Consider the following 14,265-nt stretch of genomic DNA (forward strand, 5'->3'; position numbering starts at 1 on the left):
GTAGCCCGTTGATTTATTTGCCATTTTGTGAATATAGCAGCACCCCTACATGATCTCACAAACAAAAAGGTCAAGTTTGTATGGAGATTCAGACAACAACAAACCTTTCCAAGGCTTAAGTATTATTTGATACATGGACCAGTACTAGCTGTGTTAAATCTCTGAAAGCCTTTGGAGGTCCATTTCGATACACATGGCGGAGGGATTGGAACAATAATCAACAAAGAGGGGCATGCTGTCACTTGAGAAAGTCGACGCTTGCAAGAATCCAAACTTCACGCCTCAATAAATGTAAATCTGTATAAAAGCATTTTCTGCTTGGAACAACTTTCACAACCATCAGAGTTTCATATAGTTTCTCTCTTAATGAAAGTTGTCTGAGAAACCAGAAAGCAATCTTGGGAAGTAAGAATGTGGTACCAAATGCTCTATCTTACACATCAAGACTTCAACTCCATTTGGCATGAGTTGATTTCTTCATATAGCATTAGAGACGGATATTTGTACCATGACCGATCAATATACCTAACAAAATCTTTGTAGCACAAAGTCATGGAGGAAGCAAATGCTTCACCTTATGCAGGGCACATAGGGATTACTTCCACCATCTAAGCCCTAGCAAGGTACTTCTTTTGGCCTACACTCAGAAAGGACATAGATACATTTGTACATGTGTGTAGTCTGCCAAAAGGTGAGGTGGCACATATCAAATTTCAACATTCTCAGGCCATAGACCCACGATTTTCCTTTTTGGGGGAGGGGGCGGTAAGAGTACTTAGGAATACTTAAAGTGTGTGCACATGTTAAATTCTTAATAATTCAGAAGACTTAGACTCTCCAAACCAGAGCGTCTCGTGCTAGAATCCCCGGTAAAGGAATGCACCAGGACCCACGCTAGAACTCTCGATAGGAGAGTGCATTAGGACCCCTGAAAGCTTAGAACTTCCAATAGTTTGGAAGAGCTTTAGCAGTGAGTCTCTCATGAGGGACTGGCGCTCAAGAGAATCCTCTTTTTGTAGTAAAGAGCGGAATTGGGCATAGACTCTTTGGCGGGCAACACGCACTATCCTTAGATCTCAAGAAAAGCATAAGAAAGTAGCTAATAGACATCGTTGTGATCTCAAATCACCAAAGTACAATTTGTTCTTCTCAAGTTAGATAAAGTGTGACTTAAGAAACATGCCAATCAGAAAGGGAAGTTGTAAAACCTTCCAATAGATATTATGGCCCATTTAAGATTATAGAACAGATAAATGATGTACCATTTAGATTGGATCTTCCAGAGACTTGGAAAATCCGTAATGCTTTTCATATGAGCCTTCTACGAGCTTTCGTTGGTGAACCTCCTATAGAACTAGTTACACAAGATCTGACATGGTATCAGAGTGAGGTGTTTTGTGACTTTGGTGGAGCAAGGCGTCACCTTAAGAAAAGAAGACCTTCCTCACTTTGTTTTTGCTGGCATCATAAACTATCCTCTTCTGCATGTTACCTTGGTCGCCTAGCGTTAGCATTCTAAAATGCTACTACGCGTGATCTTGGTGGTGCTGTAGAACCCCCCCTCCCGTAAGCGTTTTAAAATGTTGTGACCAATGGAACTCCCAACTCGCTACTTGTTTTCTCCTATTGTTGCCCCCACGTGCCTGGTGACCCTGTGATGCACTAGCATTAACTAGTTTGCCTTGATTGCTTTACTATGCAAATGGTAAGAAGGAAAAAAGTCATAGTGGCATGGGTTTTACCTCATGGTAGAGCTTGTGATGATGGCTCCTTAGTATCTCTCCTTGAAGCTTTCGCCAAAAACTCTATGAGCTCGCATCACAAATGAGATTTTGCATTAAAAGATATATGGAGGTGAAAATTTGCACATTCTAATATTCAAAGATGCAGAGAGATGCATTTTGTGCATTGCGATGTCATGGTGTATAATCCATGTGTTCCTTTGTTGGGCATAACAAAAGTTATTGAGTCCTCGTCACCTTCATCTGCAATCTTTTCAATAAAAATGATGTGAATTCATTCCTTTAATGTGTACATGATGTAACCTAAGTACTTTTGAGATCACATAAAGTAAATAAAAATACAAAATAAAAGTGTACCTTTCATATTGGTCCTCTGCATCAAAACACAATCTTGGATGGATCAATTGCTAGACCTTCCTTACATTGTTCCACCACCTTCCCACTAGGATCTGTTCTGCCATCACCATACCTTTTGCAACTTGTGCCAACATGTCGACTGTTACATTCACTTTTGCTAGATCATGCCTACCATTACCTCCACTACATCTAAAGTTATTGGTATTAGAGTAGGCTAAATCAGTGCACGTCGTTTTGAACAGTAAGCTCCTTAAGCACTTTTTGTGCTTTCTAAAGTGCACCACATTTGGCATACATATCGACTAAGCTAGTGCCAAGCACGACTTCTCTTCTTACATAGAGCCACATGCCTTCAAGATGCACACATAGGTGATAGCGTTTGGAGAAAATCCCTCACTTCACATCTTGCAATCAACATATCCAAGTGATGACATTTCATAGAAGAAACCCATGAAGAATTTGTTCTCGTTTCATGACCGCACCATCAACCAAAGCAATAGCAAGAATATCTTTCTCCAACATCCCTTAACAAGCAAAGGTGAATTTTCTCAACAATCTCGACATCTTGATAAGCCTTCAAGGTGCAACCTGGGCTTTGACGTGGCGTGTATAAGCAATAGCACTTTCCTACTCCCGTTTTGCCTAGTTGCCCTACTCTTTGCTTTGCAGAAGCTTGAGAAATGGGTGTGATGGTAGTAAGTGAATCTAGCCCAGGTAAGGATATCAAGTGTCATTATTGTAAGAAGAAGAGGCACAACTAGCCTATTTGTTGATAGAGGAAGAAGAATGAGGTTGACAAATACAAGCGAGCTTCAACATTGAGTGCAACGGTATCTACAAGCTAGAGTGGCGATGTCTCATTGCTAGCAACATGCATCTTTGCAGTGCTAACATGTACATTATGCAATCACATACATTGAGTGTGCAATTAAAATGCTTGTGTGTTGTGAAAGCACATCATGCAAACAATGCTTGTGTATTGTGGGGAAAAAACAAACCATACATAGGTATGGTGTGGAGTTGGCACGATTCTCCACATTGTTTATAATGTTGTAGGAAAAACACCTTTTCCATGTCACTTTTATCCCCTTTAGTGTTGGGACTTACGCTTTTTCTCCGACAAGTTTTTCTTTTGTAAAATCAAGAAAATGACAACAATTTGGTACCTTTACTTTGTTCCATTTAATTCAAGGAACACGGGAAACTGCCATGAATCCAACGTTCAGATCGTTCACATACCAAACAGGTACAACTATGTTATCGCGGATATGTAGCATAGTAGAATTCGAGGAGGGCTTCTGTTCTATAACTTCCACCAACAGAAATGGCAAGGGAATGGTTTCCTTTGTGGGTATCAGGGTCTCAAAATAATGCGATGACGACACTTAAGGCCAACTTTATGACCAATGTCGAATTGCCTATGACCCTTTTGTTTGCAAGAAACTTACAATTGAGCTACTTTGACTATTTCCTTTCAACTTTTATATTTATGTATTTTTGCTCTTTAACCATACATATGGAGCACGAATTGATATGCATAAAGATTAGCTAGTCGTCACGATATGGATATAGGAGCAAAGACAGAGTCTTCCTATTTACAAGCTTTAAAAATTGAGATACCTTGCAATTAGTACACCTCTCTCTCTCTCTCTCTCTCTCTCTCTCTCTCTCTCTCTCTCACACACACACACACACACACACACACACACATGGATTCGCCACTACAGCCACGCTATCGATATAGAAGTGAAGACAAAATCTTTCTATTTACAAGTTGAAACTAGACACATACACCTACATGTTGGCCCCTACAGTCATACTATTGATATAGGAGCAGTCTTCATATTTACACTAAAAACGAGCTGATAAAAGTAATCACAATTGTGAGTGGATGTGTTAGTTTTTCCAAAATAATTGTGAAGTCAAAGTCCTATTTATAACCTCAAAAATGAGCTGCTTAATGGCTCTCTCTCTCTCTCTCTCTCTCTCTCTCTCTCTCTCTCTCTCTCTCTCTCTCTCTCTCTCTCTCTCTCTCTCTCTCTCACACACACACACACACACACACACACACACGCACGCATGCACACACACACGTGCACATTCATAGACACTCGCTTTGCATCTGCTAAAAACTCTCTCTCTCTCTCTCTCTCTCTCTCTCTCTCTCTCTCTCTCTCTCTCTCTCTCTCTCTCTCTCTCTCTCTCGAATTTGTCCCAAGGAAGTGCCAAGCACAACCTCCTACTGACAATATCGTCATTAATTTTGGTGCCCAACGTGTAGCTGATTGTGTCTGAAGAGAGGCCTTCGATTCACATTTGCGAAGGCATGCTTGGTGCAGAGCTTGCTCTCTCTCTCTCTCTCTCTCTCTCTCTCACACACACACACACACACACACACACACACACATAGTTCAGCTTGCAGTGAGTGTAGGTCATTGTGTTTGGAGAGAGGCCCTTGCTTCGCACCTGCTGAAAACAGCTCAGGGCTTTCAGGCCCCTTCCTGCACCTGCCCGTGGGGACAGAAGGTGATTGTGTCTGGAGAGAGGCCCTTGCTTCGCATTTGCTGAAAATTACAACGTAGAGATTCCGCACCCCTTCCTGGACATGTTCATGGACAGAAAGGTGATTGTGTCTGGAGGGGGAGAGAGGCCCTTGCTTCGCATCTGCAAAAAACAGTGCAGAGCTTCCTCACCCCTTCCTGGACATGCCCGTGGACCAAAAACGCTCTCTGTCTCTCTCTCAGTTGTTGCAAGAGGTGGTCAGAGCAAAACAATCGTAGAGCTTTAAAGCCTACAGTGTAGAGCTTAAAAATCTACAGCACAGAGCTTCAAGTAACGAGTCATTACCTCTGCAATACAACACTGGAAAGCTTGTGTGTGCACCTTCTCTCTCTCTCTCTCTCTCTCTCTCTCTCTCTCTCTCTCTCTCTCTCTCTCTCTCTCTCTCTCTCTCTCTCTCTCTCTCTCCAGTCAATGGGGAGGAGATCCATTATGTGCTTTGTTGCAACAAATTGCTACTTTCATGCGCTCAAATTTTGGCCGCTCATTTCATGCAAATTTTTACCTTGTTGGCACTACCGGAGGCAGTTGCCAATGCTTTTCCCACTTTCTGCCCAGACCAACGGTTTTCCCAATGTCTTTGTCCAATCAAGGGAAGCCAAGTGGCAGCCCTCTCCTTGGTCATTTCTCCAAATTGCTCTTAAATAATCAAGGTAAAAAAAACGCTAGGCAAAAATGGTCGAAGCACCGATGGTAGAGACCTCAGCGATGGTGTTTTCTTCTACTGCTGCCACCGCGTGCCCTGTGACCCAATGATGCGCTAGCGTTAAAAAACGTTCGGTGATGGATTCTTGGTGATCGAAGCACTGATGGTAGAGACCTCAGCTAGAACGCCGCCTGCATCGCCATGCTTTGCATCCCTCTGGAGAGCGTTTTGACATGCTAAGAGACCACTTGGCCTTGCCCCCTTGCAACGATAGCGTTTTGGAAATCCGGCACCACCTTGGCCTTCCCCCCTCTTGGCTCTGCATTTTAAAACACGTCCTCCTTGTGCCCTTGATGACAAACCCATCTATGCCCACAGTTCGCCCGCATTTTAGAACGTCTCATTGGTCTTAGAGATCCTTGAGGATAGTCCTAGAAGGAGCGGCTTTTGGAGGCCAATTTTTGGGGACAAGTGCAAATTTGTGTGATTGGCTTTGGGAGGAGTATTTGAGGTTCGTGAAGGGCATTGGAGGATTTTTCCCGTGGTGGTGTAATAGTACGGCCCTTGGAGTGCAAAAAAGGAACTAAAGTATCCAGATCTTGTAGCTTCAACATGGCCCCCGCTTGCTTAAGTGCCAACAACATCAACCAAAACCAACAAATGGATATGGACAACATATCGACCACCATCTAGATAGCGGCCTATGCACCGACACAGTTCTCAAGGAAACCATCGACTCGTTTGACTTGAGATTGTGAAGCCAAAAGAAAATAAAATGAGTTCACCAGAGGATAAAGGCAAAGGCATGCTTGACAAGGATGGTAGTACCAGTACTTAGTTAGCTGCCTCGGTACTCACGAGGTCCGACAACAATTGTTATAAATGTGACATGACACTTTGTTTGGCTCGAGAGTTTGAAGCCAAAGGCAAAAGCGGGAACTCATAGAGATAGACAAAGACAAAGGAAAACTGAGTACAGATTATATTTATAAAGATTTGACAGAGGAGATTGGCATGGCACATGAGGATGGTGATCCCAGTGGCCATGGCACCATATTTCTAGTTAGAGGGCAGTTATCGCCACTAGCTTCAGCCAAAGAGAGGCTTGTGAGTGGCAAAGAGGGGCAAGCAGTGCTCAATATAATTAATTTGGATCCTTGTGTTGGATTTCAAGTTATTGATGTGTGAACCCGTGGGTCGGAGTTCAAGGCACATGCATCTGACAGGAAACCAATCAGACGTATCTAAAACACTATGGATAAGTGCACCAATCCATTGTTGTCAGTTGGATTATGAACAAGGTGTGTTCCAAAGTTCATTTTCTGGAAAGTATTTTGGATGTGATGTGTTCACAATACACGAATGGGGATTCTTGGACGTATTGTGGTCTACAATTCAATTTTCTATATGGCAACCGATGCTCAAGATATCATTCTTCTAAGGTACAAAGGTGAGGATTAGCAAATCCGAGATGGTAGCTTCTTCGTCGACTTGGTCTCACTAGTGATGCCCACTATGAGTTGTAAAGAGGGTGTTACAATTTTGGCATCTCAAGTGAACTGCCCAATGTGATCCCATTAGCTAGTTTGGATTTTAGGTATTTATTTTACTTATTTGTCAAAGTCTGTGTAGGGCAATTTACTGAGGTTGCGATATAAGCAACCCTCAGACCCCATTGTATTCACATCAGTTATTCATTTCCAAGGTTGGTTGGTTCAAGAGACTCTCTCTCTCTCTCTCTCTCTCTCTCTCTCTCTCTCTCTCTCTCTCTCTCTCTCTCTCTCTCTCGTGCTTTCTCCCCTTAGTCTCTATGCTTCCGCATCGTCGACTTTGAGAGTGCCATGCCTTGAGGACATGATCAATCCACAAAGGGAAGCAAGCCCAAAGCTTTGCGAAAAGCTTCAAACTTCTCACAAGTCAATGCCTTTATGAATAGATACGCAAGGTCGTACTGTGTTGGCACATAAGCCAAGCTAATCTCTCCTAATGACAGAGTGATAATGCACCTTAATGTGCTTTGTGCAAGCATGAAAAATTGGGTTCCTCGCAACTGCCAATTAGCTCTGATTGTTAGTGTAGATGATGTTGGCAGTATCCTATCCAATACCCAAATGAGCCACCATAAGGAATCTGAGGCATACACACTCAATTGTAGCTGTAAAGACTACCTTTTACTTAGCCTCACAACTAGAAGTGGAAAAAATAGGTTGCTTCTTGCTCAACCATAATATGCATGAACTGTCGAGCACTAAATAAAAACCACTTGTAGACACTCACTTGTAAACCCACTTTGTACCAATGGCCTTTTTGCCAAGAGGCAAGTCACATAAAATCCATGTGTCATTTTCTATAAGTGCATCATATTCTGATTGCATGGTAGCCATCCAATTTTTTGAATTCTATGCTTCATCAAAGGAAAGAGGTTCTCCTCAGCACATAAACTAGAAACAGCCAAAGCATAACAATCTGACGCATAAAATGCATGGCAAGAACGTGAACAAGTATGCCTCCAATTTACTATCATGTAAAGTATGCACCAGCCATTTTGGCATACCTCTAGCCTTCTCATTCTCAGTTGTTTCCACGTGAAGTACATCATGTACATGTGCATCAGTAGTAGGCTGATCTATAACATTTTTAAAAACCCTCGTAGGTTGTTCATTTGACTCATTGGAATTTACATCCAAGTTTCCACCATTGAAAAGAGGCAACAAAGTGTCATAAATTTCATGTGAGCTTACATTACTATCTCTCATACATGATAACAAAGGCTGCTTCCACAAACACAACATCACGTTGTTGGGCAAAAGAGAAAGTGGGACACCTCTATAGCTATATAGCCCAAGAGCATTCAAACCTCAACCTCAACAACCCAAAAGTATACCCCAAAAACTCTTAGTAGACCTAGCCAAAAGGCCTATGCTTCCTTGGGAATTTACCAGCATACGCCCACCCAAAGGACCATAGCACATAGGAGCAAAACCCTGTCAAAGCACGGATTTACAACACACACGTCGGCCAATGCATATGAAGACAAGTGCCTCCCCTTTTACAATTGAACATTTATTACCCACAACTTCAACATCAATCCCACAACTCATAGATACATGCTCTCCCAATATGTATGCACATAATTTTCCACTAGGCTGCCATAGCCATAACCCTGCAGAGAACTAGTCGTAACTTGAAGGGCACAACTCCAATTGGGGCACTTTAAATCTTGGAAGAAAGATTGAAAAATGACTGGAGAGAAACCTGAAGATGACCAAAAATTAATCTGCACGCCTCTATATGCAAAATTGACGCGAACAGAGAGCTGTTCCGCTACGACTACACGTAGAGAAGGCAAGTCGGGGGCAAAAAACTGCATCAGAATGCATGGAGAAACCCAAACAACCACAAACCTGCCAATTTCTGATCTTTGGATGAGCTTTCTTTAAGCTTTTACATGAGTTTTAGTTATATACAAGTCTCACTTCAAAAAACTCACTTATGGGCACTTACAGTAAACCGATAGCTGGCGCTAAGCTAGTGACTTGCTCTGCATGTACATGTGCTTACAAAAGCAAGCTAAAAAAACCACAAAAAGAAATATATACACACCTTTGACATCAGTTTCCATGTCCATATGAAAAATTTACAAAAAGACGGGATTCTCAAAATGCGTGCAACATAGTTTGCTAAACCCCCCAGTGTGCTATAGCATTCATGCTCAACAGTAGCATAAATGCAAGCTTTATGTACACATGTACATGATCAAAGGTGTCAAAACCATGGACTCTTTCCATGATCAAACGGGATAGTATTTGTTATGGAATTGATATTTTAATGTTTTTGCAGCTGACATGTGGAAAACGCTTGACAGAGCTAAGCTAGTGCAAATGGATATCATATTTTATGTACATTTTATTGTTCAAGTGCGCTTTTATGAGCTTTGGCCATTTATGATTGACCGGTCAGTTTGTACTCACTTTGACTATTCAAGAAATCTATAAATCAAATACGTGCAAGAGGGAAATGGTCACTCTTGCACGGCACCCAGTGCTTGTGTCTTTCTTCTTCCCTCTTCTCTCTTCTCTCTCTCCGTGCCGGCGTAGCACTCTGCTTTAGGGGGTGCGCCTGCACGTTCTCGCTTACTCTGTCTCGCTCTCTGCCTCTCTCATGTCATATTTGCTATGGCGTTTACGCGTACACGATTGTGCAGGTATGCAAATCTATCGTTTTATTATCTGTAGCGTATTATTTTACGTATTTTGCAGGGACGCCTATTTTGCAGGGACGCCACGTCTTCCGTTTGTAGCAGTGGTATCAAAGCGTAGACTACACTCCAAGACTACATATTTTGACAAGCTTCAGCTAAGTATTTTGCTTTCTTATGTTTGTAGATTTTGTTAATCGCTTCAATTTGCAGTAATCATTATTCATTGCATGATATAATTTGCGATTTTTGGAATTAAAGAGAGCCCCTTCTTTGTTTTCATGATATATCAATTGTTAGTATAATCATGTTGATTAAACATAATAATATAATGGATTAAACTAAATTATAAGGAGATACTCAATGAAAAGAAAAAAAAAACCTTTAGTTGTCTTTGATGACATGGGAACACGCATACTGATCTCTTTCTTGGTAGAGAGCGGAAAAAAGAACACCACATTAAATTCTTTAGATTAGACGGAGAAGATGACTAAAAGTGTCAGAAGACGAAGAAGAGAGAATTTTGGCATCATAGGAGCCTCAAAGAGATCTTGCAAAATCTCGATTATGTCCTTATGACATAGGGAAAATCAAGGGATTGTAGAGGGAGCTTGAATATGAGACTAAACTTGAAAGAAGAGTAGCTCGTCGTGGGAACCAACCCCAGCAAACTTTCACAAGTTGCAAAACAGGTGTGTTTTTTTTTTAATACTCAGGGGCAACACAGACCAGCCTGTCCAGGGTCCTCCTCCACTTGACAAGCACACTGGAAAATCTCACCAACAACATACTTCATTGAGGACATGAGCGCAAGGCGAGTGATAGATCCCACAGTAACCGCTTCAACCTTGGTCTTACGACACTGGTAACGGCGGCCTGTCATCCGACAACGTCAACCATCTTCAGGTGTACCGTATGCAGGGATGATTTCCCACTCTCACCTGCACTGCAGCGCCTGCCAACCCTTTTTCATGCAGCACCCACCAGTCCTTTACATGCAGTACTTCCACCCCAGATTTTTGATTGCCAACCTTAGACACACTACGGTCCACATTGCCGAACGATGGCACTACACACTACCTGGCTTGCCCTGTTTCTATCTCTCTCGGTTCTCATCCGCCATGCAACCCCACAGCCCAACCCTCCCTCCACTGGTGGCGTCACACTCAACTAGCGCATCCAATAACCTACTAAAAGTGGTGGTCTACCTACCACCTTTGCATGCACATACTGAACCCAAAAGGCTGTCGTTTAGATCACCCACTCAACACTCTCTCTGTATCTCATGTAAGTTCAACTCTTTCTCTCCACAGCCACCACAGGTTGCCCTCTACCGCCTTTGGCGTGCATGGCGGCTCCTGCCTACAAGGCGTGCCAACTGCCCCTCACATTACTCAACCGCGACTCGCCACTCACACTTAAGCTTTGACATAACACCAAATTCCCTCACTCACCCTATGGGCACTCTCTGCATAGGCGAGCATACCCACTCACGTCCTACACAGCTATCAATAACCTGCACTCAAGAAACCCCATTCTTACGTCCTCATCTCCCTTTCAAATATAGTCCCCTACTTTTTCTTTTAAATCACGCACATCATCTGCAACCAGTACTGGTCTTCAAGTTGTGTCCACCCTGATTCATCCTCTCGTTCGCGCCTCTTTGAGCAGCAAGCTTTCGGGAGTAACACTCTCAGCTCAACCAGGAAGCACCTGAAAGAGGAGTGGATTGTCCTTATCATGAGTAGCCTTTGATCACGCTCTTCAGCAGCGACCATTGACGTAGCGACCGCTGCAATACTTTCTCAGAAGACGCCCGCTTTCGGGCATCCTAGGGCATTGACGTATCTTACACTGGTTACTTATCGGCAAGTTTTCCCGACACCATCAACCACCTCTCCTATGTTCCAAGAATTCTCCATCTTACACTGCCAACTATGGCTTTGTCTTCACCCAACGAACCACCCGGCGTCCTCCAGTCCTTGCAGAATGAGCTCACACAACTTCGACGAGACTACGACTGCTTGGAAAACCGCTTCCGAAAGCTTTGCCTTCGACTTTTGGATGTGCAAGCCTCCATCCACGCCTTAAAATCTATTTTTAATGAGCCTCACTGAACACCTCTTTGGACGCACACCCTCCATTGACACCAAGACAACCTCGCCTCGACCCTCCTAGCACTATTTTCCCCGACCCTACACAATAGACATGTTTTCTTTAAAAATTTATTTTGTGATAAGCCCATCAAGGCTCCCTTCTTCCCTCCTTTTGTATATCTCTAATGTAGCCCAATTTATTTTTACGGATATGGCAACATCCCTGTCCACTCTCGTATGCAAGGATTCATAACTAGTCTTTTTGGTTTGCTTTAAGTTGTCAGCACTTCTCGTAGCACACGTAGTCTAGCATGGTTTTTACGGAAAAAAAAATCCTTTTTTTTCATACTTACGCAACACATTACTTCTTGCAATTTTGTCCGCATTGTACTCAATGATTTTGATTAGCAGCAGCTAGTATAATATTTGATATGCTCATATCTACAAATATTCCCACTAACAGCCTCTGCTGTAACCACTTTCTGCAATGTGTATCATGATACTACATCATCTTTTGTGATTCGTTCAGGTTATAACAAGTCATGAACTCATTTGTAGGGATTCAAATTTGATGTACTTGCAACTTTATGAAAAAAAAATCTTGCTAAACTACTCTCTCATATTTTTCTACTCCTTAGTAAAACTTGCTCAACATGACTACCTTTATTACATTCACCACACCTTTAGGGCAGTATAACTATCTGTCCCGCCAATATTCACCCACATGAGATTATTTTCAATATTTGTCTCAAGCACACAAAGCCACACAAACTAGAATGGACCCTATTTCCTTTTGAGTTTATTATAAGCATATCATTAACGATAAATAGGTGCTTATTCGACTACGTATACTAACCCTTTTATACAGGACAGGGTTATCGCATCTTCTTACACAATCTAAGCAGAATAATCCCACTTTCTCATCAATCAAAGGCTAATCATGATAGGCCTCGGTAAGTAGTCAACATACTCTTACCCTTCATATCGAGTTGTAATGATTCCACTAGAATTTAATTCTTACTTCTTCTATTTTGGCCCATTGAAACAACTTCGAGTTTCGTTCTTGCATTTCTTTTATGTTTGTTTGTGGTCCTAGTTGATCTATGCTATTTAATTAGAACTGTAGAAATTTCCTTTCCAATTAGTTGTCTCACATTTGTCTCAGTGGTATACTTATCCTTTTGTAGTTGTCATTGCAAGTTCATGACCAATTATTAACCCCACGCTAACACATTTTGGATCTATTAGCTGTACTTTGGTGTAAGTTTTCTAGTTGCAACACTTGTACCTCTCCCCATGTGTCAAAAATGGTATTATATTTTCAAATACAGTATACCCTCCTGGTATGTACATCAAATATGTCATTCCTCTTTTCATATTTCATTTCTCTGCATTGTGTTCTAAGCTGAATACTCAAACAATGCTAAGGTCATGGCTTCTAATTGTATTTTCATTGAGATGATTTGTCAATAGGCTATGCAACATTGTCTTGTCAACTCAATACTCTAACGCTGCTACGGTCAGGGCTTACTACTTACACGGTATGAAATTTTTATTGACATGATTATTCATTAGCTATGCAGCTCCTCACATGAGCTAGGGTGGTCTGGGATATTGAGCAACAGTTTGTAAGTGCTTTACTACTAGAACATACTCTAATTTGGTGTAGAGGACAAAGGCAAAGGCAAACGTGACAAGGATAGTAGCACCAAAACTCAATTAGCTGAGTCGGTACCCATGAGGTCCTACAACCGTTGTTATATATGTGACAAGATGCTTTGTTTGGCTTGGGAGTTTGAATCCAAAGAAAAAAGTAATAACTCACAAAGAACAAAGTCAAAGGCGAGCTAGACAGAGATAACGATGATAAAGATTTGATAGAGGTGATTGGCATCGCACACATGGTGGCAACCGTAGTGGCCACGACACCAGATTTCTAGTCAAAAGGTAGTGGATAGGATATGTTTCAGAGTTCATAATCTAGGAGTATAATGGACGTGATGTGTTCACAATTCACGAATGGAGATTCTTGGACGGCGTGTGGTCTACAATTCAATTTTCTAAAATGGAATCGATGCTCAGGATGGCATTCTCTTAAGGTGAAAAGTAGAGGGTAGCATAACCGAGTTGTACCGAGTTGTAGGCCTCTTCTTTGGTGTCATGGTAGCTTCTTCATTGACTTGATCTCACTATTTATGTCCACTAAGAGCTGCAGAGAGGGCGTTAAAGTAATGGCATCTCAAATGAAGTGCCCAATGTGATCCCAATATTAATTTTGACTTTAGATATTTATTTTACTTATTTATCAAACACTGGGTAGCGCAATTTTCTAAGGTGACTATGTAAGTGTACCTAGCCCCCATTGTATAATCATCAATTTATTGCCATGGTTGGTTGGTTCAATAACTCACTCTCTCTCTCTCTCTCTCTCTCTCTCTCTCTCTCTCTCTTCCTTCATTGCTCTGCACTTCTGCATCATCGACTTTGACACATATATGGTAACAACATCTTGTGCATTGATAAATTGAACAACTTTTGAATCTAGAGATAACAAAGATCGAAATCCTTACCTAAAACTATCATGCAAACAAAAAACCAATCAATTTTCTTGTTTAAGCATGGAATGCAAGTATAGAGAAGACCTAATAGTTGTCATCTATCGCTCTG

The sequence above is a fragment of the Adiantum capillus-veneris genome, chromosome 15, assembly GCF_014529385.1.
Source record: "Adiantum capillus-veneris isolate H3 chromosome 15, ASM1452938v2, whole genome shotgun sequence".
NCBI classification, from domain to species: domain Eukaryota; kingdom Viridiplantae; phylum Streptophyta; class Polypodiopsida; order Polypodiales; family Pteridaceae; genus Adiantum; species Adiantum capillus-veneris.